Consider the following 17,651-nt stretch of genomic DNA (forward strand, 5'->3'; position numbering starts at 1 on the left):
TTGAGTGAGTAATACTTTGGGGGCCCTTCATAATATGGTGGAAAGAGAAAAGGGAAAGAAGGTTAAAATCATCAGATCTAATAAAGGAACAGAGTATACCAATCAAAAATTCAAGAAACGTTCAAAGGGGAAGAAGACACCAAACCACTATCAGATACGGTCCAGACCAGAATGGAGTTGCAGAGAGAGAAAATAGGACTATTGTTGAAATGCAAGAAGTATATTAACTGATGCTGGGTTACCTAAATGTTTATGGGCAGAGGCGATGTCGATAGCTGCATATTTGATCAAATGGTTCAAATGGCTCTGAGAACTATGGGACGTAACATCTATGGTCATCAGCCCCTAGAACTTAGAACTACTTAAACCTAACTGACCTAAGGACATCACACAACACCCAGTCATCACGAGGCAGAGAAAATCCGTGACCCCGCCAGGAATCGAACCCGGGCGTGGGAAGTGAGAACGCTACCGCACGACCACGAGCTGCGGACACATATTTGATCAATTGATTTCCTACCAAAGCAGTAAAAACTGAACACCCTACAAAGTGTGACAGCGGAGAAGCCAAATCTAAGCAACTTAAAAAGTTTTTGGATACAAGGCTGTGGTATAGATCCCGAAACAACTGAGGGGAAAATGGGAGCCAAAGTCAAAGAAATATATTTTTGTAGGCTATTGTGAAGATTCGAAGGGTTACCAACTCGTGAATCATATGAATAAGAAGATACTGACAAATAAAGATGTCATACTCCTTGAGAATAATAACAATGAAATAAAAGAAGATCATCAGGAGAATACAACCACTTCATTATGCCATCAAGTGCACAAAATACTAATTCTGGAAACAAAACAGGAAATGAAGAAGAAGAAAAAGAAGAGGGCAACGAATACACGGATACATTCTACGAAGATGAAGTTCTACTGGCTAAAGAAGAGGAATAAAATGTTTTGAGACGCTCTTCTTGTGTACCTAAACCTGAAGAATACACTGATCATGAAAGGCATATAGCCCAATCTTTAAATGATGAACCTACAACAGTTTAAGAGGCTATGAGTGGTCCAAATTCCCAACAGTGGCGAGAAGCTATAGAAAGAGAATTACAGTCATTTTGCCAAAATGGAACTTTCGAAAGGATTGAAATGTCAGAAAGGAAAAAACCGTTACCATCACAATAGGTACCTAATATAGCAAAACCTGGGAGTGCAACACCAAAATATAAAGCACAACAAATAGTCAAGGGATATTCACAAAAAGAAGGGATAGACTGCAGAGAGAGATGTTTTTGCCAGTGGTAAAATATGAATCATTTAAGTACCTTTTACCCTGGCAATAAAGGAAGATTCATTAATTCACCAAATGGATGTGAAGAAAGCTTGCTTAAATGGGAAATTAGATGAAGAAATATATGTAGAGAAGTTGGCATGAGTGACTGTAAACTCATTTCTACAACGCTGGAACCAAGAGTCAAGTTAATGATCAATGTAGAAGATCAAGAGCGAAATGAAAATGTACCATTTTAGAGGCAATAGGGAGCCTTTTGTATTTGTCACAAACATAAAGGCCTGATATTGCTTTCATCACAAATGTTGTACATAGATTCTGCAAAAGCCCAAGAGAAAAACACTGGAACGCCACCAAAGAGGATATTTAGATATCTAAAGGGAAACTATAAATTAAGATATTGTAAAAAGGGAAATAAACCCTAGGGCTATAGTGATGCAGACTGGGGAAGTGAGTATGAGAGCAGACATTCCATTAATGGATGTAGTTTTAGATTAATGGAGGGGACCTGTATTCCCGGTTCTATATCCAAGAAGCATTGTGGATCAGGACTCTTAAATGGTGATGTAGAACCTAATATCAATATGGAACCCAACAAGACATTCTGTAACAAGAAAACCATAAATTTTGCCAAAACTAATGTTACTAGTGCCAGAACCAAATACATTGATAGAAAGCACCATTTTATAAGGGATCACGTACAGCACAGGAACACGAGGTAGACTACTTATGCATAGAAGGGATGTTGGCTGATATACTAACCAAACCCTTGAACAAGGAGAAATTTTGGAAGACAGTGAGACAACAGGATTTGACTTGTGAAAGTGACATCTGAAATATCTGTTCAAAGGAGGTGTTGAGGATATATGAACAATAATTTCATTTGCAGATGTGTGTGTGTGTGATAAAGTGTAGTGCATGGAGTATAATGGACCTCTATGACTGCTTTGTATACTCTGTGGCACTACCATAATTACCAACTGTAAATGTGCTGTTCAATGTAATGGACGTTAAAATACAGCTTGCCTTATTCCTGCATCTTTCATGTTCAGAATTACTTATTTTACTGCACTAGTTCCAACACATACTGATTCTGTAACACTCCAACCACCTTCGAACATATGATGGACAGCTTGCTTAAACACCTTAAATAGGTAAAAGTGCCTTTGCTATGTGGATGACATTGTCATAGTTTCAAGAACATATGAACAGCATCAAAGCCACCTGACAACCATGCTCTAATGAGTTCACACTGCAGGGCTCCACTCAAATCTAGAAAGTCTGTTCATCATGTATGATGGAGGGGAAAAAAAAGGTCAATCTCTGACATACAGTTAATGGCAATGGAATCCATCCCGATTCAGAGACAATAAGATCAGTCACAGATTTTCTGACTCCTTGAAACTACCAGTGATTCAGTAACAATTTCTGTACCTAAGAATGCCACTTGCAAGAACTACTGCAAGGTGAGACCAAATTTTGCTGTAAGGAGGTGCACGAAATATCTTTGCCCTTAAGGAAGTGCTAGAAGTCCTAGAATTGCATGACGAGAATGCTGATACCATACAGACATTCACACTGATGTTGGAAGCTATAGGACAGGTGTGAATCTAGTACAAATTCAGAAAGTTTCTGAAAGGTGACAGCACACACTTCCACAGGACACCAAGTCCAAGATGAACTACTCAACAATGGAGAGTGCTTTGCTGTTTTTTGTGCCATAAACAACTTTCAGACACATTTATTAGGCAAACCAGTCACTTTTGTGTCACAGGACAATTCTCTATGCTGGCTGACAATCCTGAAGGATCCACCGTGTCAAATGGCGAGATTGGCACTGACTTCTCTTTATTTAAGAAGCATCTGGCCTGTAGTACATATAATTATTGTGTTACATAATGATTTATTTTCTTTAATTTTTCTCTTAATGCTGGTTAAGAAACAAGTTTTTGGAGCACAGATTTTGTAAAATAAAAATATTATTTCTTTCTACTCACAACTTTGTGACATTCTGCATGTGTCATCCTAGTGTTGTACGTAATTGGCCTGCGTACACCATGACGCCTGATTTTTGACATTTTTGAACACATTTCAACTGAATACCTCTCTTTCACTGTGGAAAATCCAGGATGGAATGAAACAATATGTGAGAAGGAAAGTTGCTACTCACCGTATAGTGGAAATGCTGAGTCGCAGATAAGCACAAGAGGGTCATTCCATGTCAAGTCACCCAGGCCTTGACACCAACCATGTCAAATTTTGATGAAACTTGGTAAAATTACTTCTTTTATCATCCTGAAAGCACTTGTAAAAATTTTTTGCTCAATCTCTTATAGTTTTTTTATATAAATTTTTAAAGTTTTTACATTTGGCGTTATTTCAGCAGTCTGAAATCTTAACTTAAACGTGTCCTCACAACTAAAAAAATTTGTATATTAAAGAATACTAAGGGTATCAGTATGAAATTTTGGAATAAGTTTGTGTATTATATCGAAATGTTAAAAAAATTACCATAAAGATATATTAAAATCTTCCAAATGAAAAAAAATTTACAAGTTATTTTATTTTTTTTAGCTAACGGATGTTTTAGTTTTACAAAAACTGCAATCTCTAGAGTTTCAGACCTGATAGAAAGCTCAAATTTGTTTTAAAATACTCTTAATTGTATAGGCTATTAGATAAAAGAAAAATTATGTTGGCTTTTTAACCTCTTTAATAGTTATCTAATTTTTAAAATAATATTAATTATATTTTAAAAATAAAAAGTACCAAGTGACTTAGACACCAAAAATAAGTTTTTGTCTTCTTGGAGTAACAATGTACGCTTGGATTTTGTTTTGTTACTCCTGTGTTTTGAAGTAAAAAATTATTACAGTGTTAAATAGTGCTTGGATAGTATTTTATTAAGTTTATTCGAACTTTCAGTAAGTACTGTTGCTTAGTTTACAGAGATTCTTTTCCAATATCTTATAAAAGTAACCAGAACAGTAATCAGACCAAAAGTGAAATCAGTATGTCAGATATTCAAACCTGTAGCGTAGGGTTATTTAAAAATCTGACTGTTTCCAAACAACCTACACACCTTCAAAAAAGTTACAACTGGTATCTGAATTGAGTGAGGAAGAAAAAGATTTGATCCACTTACGATCTGGAATTAATCTGTGTGAATTTAAGAATATATGTTCACACCACAGCTACTACTTTTTAAATGTCTTTGAAAAGTATCAAACAACATGTGTAGACCCACAAAAAAAAAAAAAAAAAAAAAAAAAAAAAAAAAAAAAAAAAACACACACAAAAAGCCCATCAAAAAATCGTTGAGAAGTGTAGGCTTGGATCTTTCTAAACAATTACTGACAAAAAATATTAGCATAAAACCTGGACAAAAGCTTTGCTCAACATGCTGTAACTTTTGTGAAGAAAAATTAAGAGTTGAAGTCAATGAAAGTGAAACAGATGATGAAGTCATGGTTGAATTAGAATCATTGGAATCCAGAAATGAATCCCTCGTACAAACAAACATTGCTCTTGATAATTTAGGTTTAACACTGATAAAGCTTCATGGTTTGTCAGAACAAAGTAAAGGGTCTTATTTTAAAAGGAAGGTTAGTAGTATTGAAAAGACTGCAAAAAAGGTGGTTTCAAAAGCATTAAAATATGATGCACCATGTTCTGATGATGACGAAGAAGATAAAAGTGTGGTTGAGAAAGCAAAGGATTTTGATGTAATGATTTCTCTTATGAAAGAGAAGATTTCATCTGATTCTTTAAGTTTTCCTGGCGGACATAACATTCCATCATCTTTCGGGCGTGCACTTGGGACAGCGACAATTCTTCTTGGGATATTTCAGCTAGAAACCTCCCAGCCATCTTCAAGGTGAGTCGGAGACTGAGTTCATAGCATTTGCGTATGCCTCTCCGTATAAATAGTTTCGCGCAAACGCTATGAACTCAGTCTCCGACTCACCTTGAAGATGGCTGGGACGTTTCTACCCGAAATATTGCAAGAAGAATTGTCGCTGTCCCGAGTGCACATCCGAAAGATGATGGAACAAGATTTCATCTGTTGGGAGGTCTACAAAAATCCAGATTCTGACCTTGGCTCCAGATTCTTGGAGTCGAAATAAAGTGATGAAAGAATTTAATGTAAGTGAGTACATGGTACAACAAGCTAGAAAACTAAAATCTGAAAAGGGTATTTTGGAAACTCCTGGTCCAAAAAAAGGTAAAACTCTTTCTGAAAATACAGTAAGACTTGTAACAGATTTTTATGAAAAGGATGAAAGTTCCAGAGTGCTACCTGGAACAAAAGACAAAGTAAGTGTTCAAAAAAATGTGTACATGCAAAAAAGACTCATTTTGTGTAACTTGAGAGAACTATTATTCTTTCAAATGGGAGAATCCCGAGGTAGAAGTAGGATTTTCAAAATTTTGTTTCTTGAGACCTAAATGGCGTATCCTTGCTGGTGCTGCAGGCACACACACTGTATGTGTATGCTGTATCCACCAGAATGTTCAACTATCACTGGCTGCTGTGAAAATTGAAGAATCTTATAAAGACCCAATTAAGAGGCTTGTGTGCAACACGGAAAACCAAAACTGCATGCTACATCATTGCGACAGCTGTCCTGCAAATACTGCACTAACTGAGTACTTAACTGAAAAACTAAGTGAAGATTATGATTTAGAAGAAGAAATTGTAATCAGTCAGTGGGTTAACACAGACAGGGCAGAAATGATCAAACAGTCTATCAGTGTTTAAGACTACATTTCTTTATTGGTTAGGTCATTGGAAAAGCTCACACCGAGCTCGTTTATAGCAAAATCCTAATCAGCAGCCTTTAAAAGATTGAAAGAAGACCCACCACCCAAAACAGCAATTATTGTGATGGATTTCAGTGAAAATTATTCCTTTGTTATACAAAATGAGATCCAAAGTTACCACTGGAATAGAGGTGGTTGTACTCTACACCAGGTTGGAGTTTTTCTAAGAAATGAGGAAAACAATGTTTTTTTTTTCCAACCACTGTTTTATTAGTGATGACCAAGAACATGACACTGGTTTTGTTAGCTTTGTACAAAAAGAAATTACAAAGTTGTTGTCATTACATCATACTGACATTGACTCACTACTTTACAGATGGTTGTGCTGGGCAGTACAAAAATAGAAACAGTTTTAAAAATTTGACTGAACACTTGAGAGACTTTAATTTGAAGGCCCAACACAATTTTTTTGCAACAAGTCATGGGAAGTCAATTTGTGATGGCCTAGGAGTAACTATTAAAAGAATTTTAAGGAAAGCCAGTCTACAGCTTTCAGACGAAGAACAAATAATGACAGCAATCGATGTGTACAAGTTTTGTGAAAAAAATACTGAAAACATTCATTTTCACTTTATTGACAAAAAAGAAGCTGATTTGCTACGGTTAAAACTAGAAAAACGTTTTTCAGCAACCTGAACAATTCCTGGAACAAGAAGTTTTCATAACTTCAAACCACTTCCAACAAACAACCTTGAAATCAGGACTACAGATAGTGTAAAACCCTCCTTAGTCTTTTCTTTCCATTCTTCTTCTGATTGGGTTCGTGCTGAACCATCCATAAATAGCTATGTGGCTGGAAATTATGATGGTAACTGGTACTTTGGACTGGTAAAAACAATATTCAATGATGAAGAAGATGCAGAAATTCTATTTCTACATCCTTCAGGACCAGCTGCATCATTTTATTGGCCTGAAAGAGGAGATTCTTGCATAGTGCCTTTGGAGCACATAGTCTGTCTGTGTAGTAGACGCACCTCAATCAAGCGGCACTGGAAGAATGTATTACTTCAAAAAAAGACTATATCAAAAGAACTGAAAGCTCTTCGATGAAGTGGAAAAACAGTTTGAATCAGCATTAATATTTATTAAAAAGACAAAATGACTCTAAAAATTCAATGTTGCAAGCAATCAGTTGGGTTATACATAAGTGTCTTAAGTACACTATCTTTGTACATAATTCTAATGTAATCTACTATAATTAATAAACATGTTAAAAAGCCATCATTATTTTTGTTTTATCAAGTAGCCTATATGTTTAAGAGTAAATTAAAACAAATTTGAGCATTCTATCAGGTCTGAGACTCTAGATATTGCAATTCTTACAAAACAAAACATCCGTTAAAAAAAAGAAAAAAAATACATATATATTTTTTTTTTTTCATAGAAAATATTAATATATTTTAATAGCATCATTTTTATCTTCAAATACGTATAATAAATAAACTTGCTGCAAAAATTCATGATGTTATCTAAAGGAGTTTTTAAGATAAGCAATTTTAAAGTTTTGAATACAAATTAAATTTACCATTTCCGAAGGTTCAGAAAACGCAAAACATAAAAACTTTAAAAATTTATAAAAAAAGCTATAAGAGATACAGCAAAAAAAATTTGCAGGTGTTGTCAGGATGGTATTGGAACCATTTGAGCCAAATTTCATGAAAATCTAAGGTCGGTGTAAAATTTATTTTTTATTAGGTGATTTGATATGGAATGACCCAAGAAAAAGACACTCACAATTAAAGCTTTTGGCCATTAAGGCCTTTGTCAACAATACACACACATACGCACATGCGCGTGCGCACACACATGCACACAATTACAGTCTCATGCAACTGAAACCACATTCATTCAGTTGCCCACGACTGCAGTTGCGTGTGTGAGTTGCATTTGTGTGAGTGCGTGTTGATGTGTGTGAGTATGTGTGTGCCTGTTGTTGACAAGGGCCTTAATGGCTGAAAGCTTTAATTGTGAGAGTCTTTTTGTAGTGCATATCTGCAACTCAGCATCTTTGCTATATGGTGAGTAGCAACTTTCCTTCTCATATATTATCTCTTTCACTGTTGATTGTACGAGTTTACTTTGTATATTGTTGCCTATTGCCAACAGTTACTGTGTCTTTTTTCTTAAACTTTTGTTTGTGTTGAGATCTTTACATAGTTGGAGGTTCATTTGTTATCTGTGTGCATGTGGTGGGGGCCTGCTCTGGGAAAAACTGCCCACAAAACACAAACTAGTAGCTGTCCAACGTGATACACTGAATGAAATCCCATTCACCATATACGAAACAATACTACTCATAGCCAACAACAATGGATATAACACACACATAATACAAAAACTCAAGCACAGCTAACAAAAACTGAAAATAAGTGGACAGAACAAGCACCAAAAAATTCCACGACTAGCAAGGACATTAGAGGAGACACAAACACAAAGAGCAGTAACAATCATGACGTGCCTACCAAAACTAAATGGCACATTTTAGCATGTAAACTCAAAACACACAGAATAGCAAATATACCAAAGTAACACACACAACACAAAACAAAAAAATTACGTGTCACATTTACAAACCCCAGCAGCAAACGAAAGAAAATAGGGGCTGTTGCTTACCAGAAGGCCAAGACTGCACAGCAGTTTATCTGGGGATGGCAGGCAGAAATTTCGAGACTACATATAAAGAACATATAGGAAGCTGGAAGTATGAAAACAGCCATTCTAACTTTGCTGAACATCTAATGAAGCACGGGTATGAACCATCTAACATGAAACAGAATATGAAAATTAGAATGAACACTAATAACATCACTACTAACATCACAGGAAAACTTTCACACACAAAGAGCCCTTGTAATTAACAAGAAAGTAAAAAATTACTAAATCAATGTAAGTAACAACACACTGATCATGTTAAGCACTAAAACAAAAACCAAGCAAGACACAGAACATAATCAGACTAAATAGTAACACAACCTCCCAACAAAGACACTTAAAAAAAATTATTATTGTGATTCCATTCAATATCCCTCCACAATCAATATCCCCCCAGCAGGCCCCACCATACACACAACAAAAGTATCAGACTACAGACACAACAACAGGGGGAAAAAAAAAGAAGAAGAACTGTCAGGAGCACAATATATACAGTAATCACAATCAATACACAGTGAAAACTGTTCAATCAAAATGTGTTCAAAAACACCAAAAATTGGACATCCTGATGTACACAGGCCAACCATGTACAACTTCAAGGCGGTACATATGGAATAACAAAATCACAAAGTCTTAAGTAGAATGACATAGCAATTTAACGTTGCTAACCTTGTATAGGGCAGTAAAACAGGTACAATTTTCAAAGTCCCAGAAAGAAGCTATCTCACTACATTATGGCAATATCAACACGGGGCAGCCGCAATGAAAACATTTTGCTACCGAGACTGGGTCAGGGCAAAACGCAGCATCAGTGTTTCTGGTGCGCCAGGCAGCAGACTTAAGGCAGAATGTAGTGGGTAAGAGCAGTCAAACAGGGTCATATTTACCTTCATTATGTGACAGAAGAAATGCTAAGGCAAATGCAACAAACGATGCCAAGAGCTTTTATGAACCAGTCCTATATGATAAACTCATTAAGCAAGCACTGTAGAAGGAAATCTGCTGATACCTTCGTAATACAAGCCCTATGCGGTCACGATGATTGATGTCGAGTAAACATTGGTCACTATGTCGCTTCATAAATACCTCAGTAGTTTAGCTCATAAGGCAGTCAGATGGATCGATGGCAGACGCGGCATTCACACTCAATTCCCTGACTGCAGTGAAGTGACATCTGGCAGAGATCTGTTGTAGATTTCCTGTACACTATGGACAACAGCAGCCGCTAGCGCAAGAGATTGCTACCTCGGCATAATCACGAGTCACAGAGTTCAAGACCACAGTCTTGCCTCTATTGCAGATGGGTGGACCTGGAGGTCTTTCCTTCCACCAACATCAGGACAACAGTGTTCCTACCATCCATGTAGACTGAATGGGACTACCTGGACAGCAGGCCAGTATCGTGGAACTTCATGGCTACACAGTAACCGTCATCACAGTACGGTGGATGATGCAGGGTGGTGAGCGGGAGGGGACAAAGCACCTCCCAAGTCAGCATGTGGAAGTTCAATACACACGCTGCCATCCCTCGCTGCTGCGGCATCACGGGGCTACCGCATGCGGCGAACCACCAGAGCAACAGCCGGCTGGAACAAAGTGTGCAGAGTCACCTGCCTCGAGCGGACTGAAGGCCAACTTCTGACGTGATTCCTCAGCGGGCATTAACGGACGATGCCAACTGTAAGTCACGATGCTACCTGTATGTTATGGAAATAAATAATCCTGAATCTTCTTTCACTATGCCAACTGCAGACCACAGGTCACTACCATCCAAGGAAAACTCGCAAAAAGCAAACTGACAGAGTGCCTCCTGACCCAAAACCAACTCTGCTTACATTCTCCCAATAGTTGCCTCTTGCAAAATTGGTGTCAGGAAGTGGTTGGCTTCTGATTCTTGCATCATCTACATCAGAAGGCTGTATGAAGTGTTTTGTACAGAGCCACACCAGCAGTTAAAAAATTGTGGGGTGAATTAGTGAAAAGCTTTGTTTGTCACACAAGGACGTTTTGGTGGTGATCATGTCCAGAATAACATAGCGAGTTCAGAGCCACTTTTTGCAAAGCCTACTATCTGAATTTAAAGGGAATTATAGTAAAGGATATTTTGAACCAGTAGATCATAAAATTTGTAATTTCTCTGGGCACAGAACACCTTATAAGTTTATTCCTGTAATATATTCCACCTGCAGTATGCTCGTGCAAAGGAGAGTTTTGTTAATTTCATTGGATGTCGATGAGACAAAGTAATAAGTAAATTCTCATATTCGCTACACTGTGTATTGTGTGTGGTGCATAAGGCTTACTGTGATAGGAAAGGAAACTGCACAAATATGGCACAAACATGAGCAGCTATTACAGCATCACAGTATCAGCTCTGACAGAACAGGTTAAATTATTAAAAGAACAGAATGAGCCAATGGCACAGCAGTTAAATATTCAAATGGGAAATCCTTCACACACTTAGTGAAGTTAAATGAAGGCTTGCAGTACTTTTCCATCTGTGGATCCTGCAGCTGCTAGTCTTATTTCCCTTTTTTCTGGCAAAACATTGGAGGATGCCACTATTTTTATTCAAGACATGTTTTATCCACAGCCAGATTGTGCAACTGGACTGAACAAACATCATTGCAGATTGCCAAATGGTGCTTGTTGGATGAAGCAAGTAAAAACATCATGCACCATGAGGTTTCGAGTAAACTAATCACATTTACAGAGTTAACAAATTGTTTAAAGCAACAATACAGTACACAAATTAGTGCTTGTTTCTTTCGAGAAAAGGTAAGTAACGAGACAATTGTCAAATGAGACTGCTGAAGTGCTCTTGGACAGGACATGGATGCTGAACACCCAAACTTATGAGCTGACTAACAAACCGAATGCTGATGCAGTTTTATTGAGAAAAGCTGAGACTGGGGCACTGGATGTGTTCCTAAGAGGGATTTCTCCATAATTTTCCCACAGAGTGAGAATGGAAAATCAACAAGATATAGCAGCTGTGCTGCAGGTAGCCAATTATCTGCAACAGACAGACAGTGCTACTAAGTCTCTGAATGATCACAAAATGCTTGTGTCGAACTAAGAATGTTATTACTATGGACGAAAGGGTCATTTTAAAGTCAATGTCATCAACCACAGTGTTTTAATTGTTAATGGATTGGTCATATGGCACGGAAATGGAGATCTAAGAAACAGGTTAACTATAATGGGAAAAAGAAATCATTAAATGACAGTGGTAATCATCCTTCTGTTGAAGTTGATCTACACCAGCAAAATGAAGTTAGTTCAGGTGTATTCCATGAACACATGCTCCTTTCACCCATTTTTGGAATACGAAACCTTCCTCTGGGGATGCTGAGAAATTTTGCAGGACGAGTTAATTCAAATTTCTTTAAAGATTTTCTTCTTCAACTTATACAAACATGCAATTAATATATTGAAAAATATGTAAAACTCCAGGCCAAGGTAATGACTACATACAGCAAAATGCCAGTAAATGACCATGTAATCACAGCATGGAATGGTCATGTAGCACATAAAACAGATGTCACAGCTTCATCCAGTGTTCACTCAATGCTAGAAAATTGCAATGATTGTTGTCCTATTCATTCAATGGATTGGTTCAGTCTGCTGGAGGTTGTAATAGTGACAGATAATGTCATTTCAATTTTCCAGAAACTGCAAAAACACAATCAACTCAAAAGTGCAATCCCGGCCCCCAAAGAAGATTCCCACTCCATTCTGCTTCCCCTATGTTTACTGCAAAAGTCGAACAATTGAAACTCCTGGTTGGAACAACAGATTGCTACTCACCATGAAGATGACTCATCGAGTTGCAGACAGACACAACAACAAGATGCTTACACATCACAGCTTTCAGTCAGATCCTTCTTCAGCATAGAAAACACACACATTCACACAAGCAAGCAGACCTCACGCACACATCACTGTTATCACTAGCAGCTACAACCAGACTGTGACTGTCACGTGAACAGCAATCAGGGGAGGGGAAGAGGGAGGTGTAGGAGAGTATGGGTGGGGGAAGAGAAGACCACTGTCTGTTGGAGCATGCAGGGACAAGAAACTGCCAGATGCAGTGTTGGAAGGTCCGGTGTGGGAGGAAAATAACAGGGAGCAGAAAAGGAGAGGTGCTGGGAAGGGGAAACAACAGGTGGGTACATTAGCAGACAGCAGTACACAAAGAGGGTGATGGAATGTGAATAAGGAGATGGTGATCGGACAAGGGAGCAGAAACTGTTGGGTGGAGGGTATGGGGGCAGTAGGTTACCATAGTTTGAGGCCAGGATAATTTCAGGAGCAGAGAATACGTTGTAAAGATAACTGCCATACGAGCAGTTCAGAAAAGCTGGTGGTGGATGGGGAGGATCCAGATGACCCAGGCTGTGAAACAGCCACTGAAATCTAGCATTTTATGTTCAGCTGCATGTTGTGTCACAGGTTGGTTCACTTTGCTCTTCGGCACAGTCTGGCAGTGGCCATTCATCATTGTGAAAACTGGTTTGTAGTCAAACCACACTATAAAAAGCTGTGCAATGTTTGCAGCAGATCCATCAAAGACCAGGCTACCTCTCAAAGCAGCCACGTTGTGTACCAGCTCTGCTTTAACCATTGCACAGCTTCTTATATTGTTAAGACTATCAAACAGGATGATCACCACTGAAAAATTGTGACCAAGAGCGATGTAGACCACCCTGTGGCACAACATGCAGCTGAACATAACTGCTAGACAGCAGTGGCTTCTTCTTCTTCAGGCCATCTGGATACTCTGCTCCACCGCCAGCTTTTCGGAACTGTGCAGATGGAAGTTATCCCTACAACACATTCTCCACTCCTGAAACTATCCCGCCCTCAATCTACAGTAACCTACTGTCCCCACATTCTCCACACAAGTTTCTGCATCCTGGTCCCATCACCTCCTCCCTCTTCACATTCCCTCACCCTCATTGCGTACCACCCTCTGCCAATGTACCCGTCCGGTCTTTCGCCTTCCCTGCTCCCCTTCTTATACCACCTACATCCCACTTTCTGACAGCGTCTGGCAGTCTAGACCCTGCACAACCTGCCAGACAGTGCTCTCCTTTCCCCCACCCACACCCTGCCCCTCCCCTTCCCCCCCCCAGCCCAAATTGCCATTCACATGAGAATGGCATTGTGTGTGTGTGTGTGTGTGTGTGTGTGTGTGTGTGTGTGTGAGGGCTTCGGCTAGAAGCTATGTATAAGTGTCTTGTTGTGCCTGTCTGCAACACAAAGGGTCATCTTCAAGGTGACTAACAATCTCCTATCTTCTTCCTAATATTGTTGACTGCATAACTGTTCTGTTGACTGCATAACTGTTAGATTCTACTGTAGTAATCTCAGTAGTGCAGCCTACAGTAGTTAATAGCAATGCACATGGGCATGTTGTCTCAACCCATATGTACAAAGGCTGTGTTTCAATAGGATACCGTCCAGCCCCACACAAAAGGAAAGTATAAGCATTTTTCCTTATCTGCATGGTTATCTGAAACAGTATACTTCAAACTTGTTTAGGATAGCCAGAACTGATATATAAGGCCAGCTGCACATTCAAACACCATGAAATGAGATTGCATGTGCATCCCAGGCCATTGTTGAATCCATGTTACAATATTTATACTGATTACTGAATTATCTTCTGGATATAACAGATTTGTTCCAGCAACAGTCTTAATCATTAACACAAAAAGGAAATGATTTTCTTGCATCAATTTTGATTGCTTACAACCCTTTCTGACTACTATTGGGGTGTTCCTTGCAATTAAGCTCAAAAGTTAGAAGAAATGGGTACCAATGTAAAGAAAAATGAGCTTAATGGCACACCTACTTCCATTACATTGAGAGAATGGCACACTGTGTAAAGTAACAGTCTCTCATCATGACTAATAAATACTAATACTGCATGGAATCAAGTCAAAGAGATTTTTACTACAAGAAAGAAAATATTTAAGAACTCCATTCGCAAGGACAATTAGTTCTAGTTCCTCTCAACACAGAACTTGAATGAAATAATAATTTTGTGAAAAATCCTTATTTGTGACATTTAATTTGGCACAAACAAGAAAGAAGATTTTGAGTTTAACGTCCTGTCTACAGTGCGGTCATCTGAGATGGAGCACAAGCTTGGATTGCGAAAAGATGTGAGAGATACTCGTAGTGCACTTTTTTTAAGGAACCATCCCTGTATTTGCCCCAATTGATTTAATGAAATCACCAACAACCTAAACCTGGGTGACCTGATGGGGCTTTGAAGCATCGTTCTCTTGAATGAGAATCCAATGTGCTAGCCACTGTGCCATCTCATGATCTGGCAGAAACATCTATCTCTGTGATTCCATAGTAACAATGTTACGTAAAGAGCTCTATGGGTACTACAATTTACCTCCTACCTTTTTCAAACAGGAAGGTAATGCAAGAGGAAAAATGGACACTCAATCATTCGTTTCATTTCAGTCTTGTGACTAATGTTTTCCATAATGTCCAATGTATTTCCCTTAGTTTCTCTTATTGCATTTCATTGAAATCCATCATGCCCTCTTCACTAAATGAAATGGTATCCAAAATGCTCCAGACGAATACTCTGATTACTAAAATGTTGTGTGAGCCATTTCATACAAATTATAAGATAGGCCTACAAATCTTTATACTGGGCATTTATCACCTGCACGTCTCCCTGAATTTGACTGTTTCCTTACAATGTCATCTCTCTTTATCCTACTGAGTTATCTGTGGACACCAGAGCTACAAATGGATCAGTTCATTTACATATACATCGTGGCAACAACCATGTCACAAATCTTAATCTAACTGAGTAGGTGTGGTTGTTAAAGGATCCTTTTCTTGGTTCACTGTTTGATACACACCTTAAAGCCGATGTATGTATCATCTTCCACCACAAATAACACTTCACTTTATACTATTTTGGATGCATGTAACATTGTGAAAAAAGTTGAAAGCCATGTACATCATTTGGCGTACGGGAAGACGATCATCACAAAGTGGATCACAAAACATACTGCTCGCCCACCTAATTATAAGCCTCAAATCTTATTCCTAAAACAAGCGTCAAAACCTACGAAGCTAAAGGTCACTGAGAGGAACACGTGGAGCAGCAATATGAAGTCATTCACCAAGATAGAACAGTCAGCAAGGCATGTACACACAGTTACCATCCTATTCAGCTGGTATACTGAACACCACAACACTTATGTTTCCCAAACATGTATTTCATTTCCTTGTTTCTGGAGCCACTTAATGACACCATTAAAAGGCGGTATTTGCAAGGCTGGTGCAGCAGATTTCTAGGTATAGAAAATGAGCCACAAAATTATTCAACAAGCAACATCTTTAACGTCTGCTGTTCAATGCCTCTAGATATCTATGACTAAGAAAACGTCTGCGTACGTAACTTCGTAAATTTGTAATGAAATTAAAATAACTTTACGCGCGATAACGTGTAAATAGCCCAATAATTAACACAAACAGGTCATTTACAGTACTGTTTACCAACAGCGGTGAAGCGGACAAAGCGTCTTTCTCTCAAAAAAAAAAAAAAAAAAATAGAACATGTTTCTGAGCTCTTATGAACTCGCAACTTGGTTAAAAACAGCTCGAACACAGCGTCTGCCACACGGATGGTTGCAAGTTCCCCCAGGAAGGAACACTGGTACCACAACAATGCAAATATTGACAGCTTTCAATTGTACCTTTCATTTCATTAGAAGCATCTTTTATTAGAGTTTCCCATGTCTACGTTGTGTTACGATACTATTGTAACATTGTTTTCAACTCATTCGGAATAATGCATTATTCCAAATGCAGGAGTGGCTTCTTTTCTTGTTTCTGTTACTAATTACTAAAGTTATTGCTGCGGAAAGACATTATATGTCTTGGTAAGCAACGAGATCAAAACAACAAACTTACAAAACGTCCTCTAATAATACATCATTAACTATAATACTACGAGAAAAACGATTGGCATACAGTTAGTGTGTACAGGTTGACGTTATTCCACAAAGCATCAACCGCAGGAGACAGTACTCTGCGATAATTTACCATTTCCAAGAGCGAAACGGCTGCCTGCTAACAAATACCCATTTGAAGTATATCGGCAAACATCTTCTACCTATCTTTGCTTTGCGAATGCAAGTAAACTAGTATATCAATCTTTGACCTGGAGGACCAAAGCTTGACACTTAGCGCAGTTAAAGATATCCAGCAGCCTTACGGGGCAGGCAAACGTACAATATATATTGACAATCACAGTTTATCAAATCACAGCATCAATAACAATGACAAAAGTTGTCAGTCGACAACGTGCTTTCACAAGGTTAACATGTCGAACATCCAAATGAAAGAGTGTGCTATGTCGAGCACCCAATGTAAGAGTGTGCCATAATTATATTAGATATTGCGTGCAATCAACAGCAAACAGCGAGAAAGAGGGCATGAATCCGAGAATAGCTAGAAAAAAGGAGTGACTGTTCATTTGTTAATTTACTGATAAAATCGAAAGATTTCGTATGTTATTTTTCGTACGACAAACTGGCAATGTTGATAGGAGAGAAAGCAGGGAAACAAAATACATTAATGACAGAGGCAATTCCAGTCGACGGCAGATTATGTGTAGCTTTCTGCTTTCGGGGGCAGATAGGTAATTCGAATGATAGAAGTTGAACTCTGGAAAACACCATACACAATTAATAAAATTAGTAAACCTGTGAAGTAATTACACCTGTTTGCCACAGGTATGTTCAGGCAATTACGTAAAAAAATGTTTTCCGTTTTGCAATAACCTGGTGCCACTGAAATTCATTTCTAAGACCACTTACCGGTCATTGCAGATGTATGACGTATT

At 38.3% G+C, this 17,651-nt stretch overlaps 1 protein-coding gene across 1 annotated transcript in view; it reads right to left on the reverse strand.

The window, feature by feature from the left end:
• The window catches only part of LOC126260822 (hamartin), a gene marked incomplete in the record, with an annotated part of 282,514 nt that extends 265,532 nt beyond the window's left edge, over positions 1-16,982 (reverse strand). The window contains 1 exon segment of the mRNA XM_049958206.1: positions 16,850-16,982.
• Between the last annotated feature and the right edge of the window lie 669 nt (positions 16,983-17,651).

The sequence above is a fragment of the Schistocerca nitens genome, chromosome 5 (genome assembly GCF_023898315.1).
Source record: "Schistocerca nitens isolate TAMUIC-IGC-003100 chromosome 5, iqSchNite1.1, whole genome shotgun sequence".
Lineage (NCBI taxonomy): Eukaryota > Metazoa > Arthropoda > Insecta > Orthoptera > Acrididae > Schistocerca > Schistocerca nitens.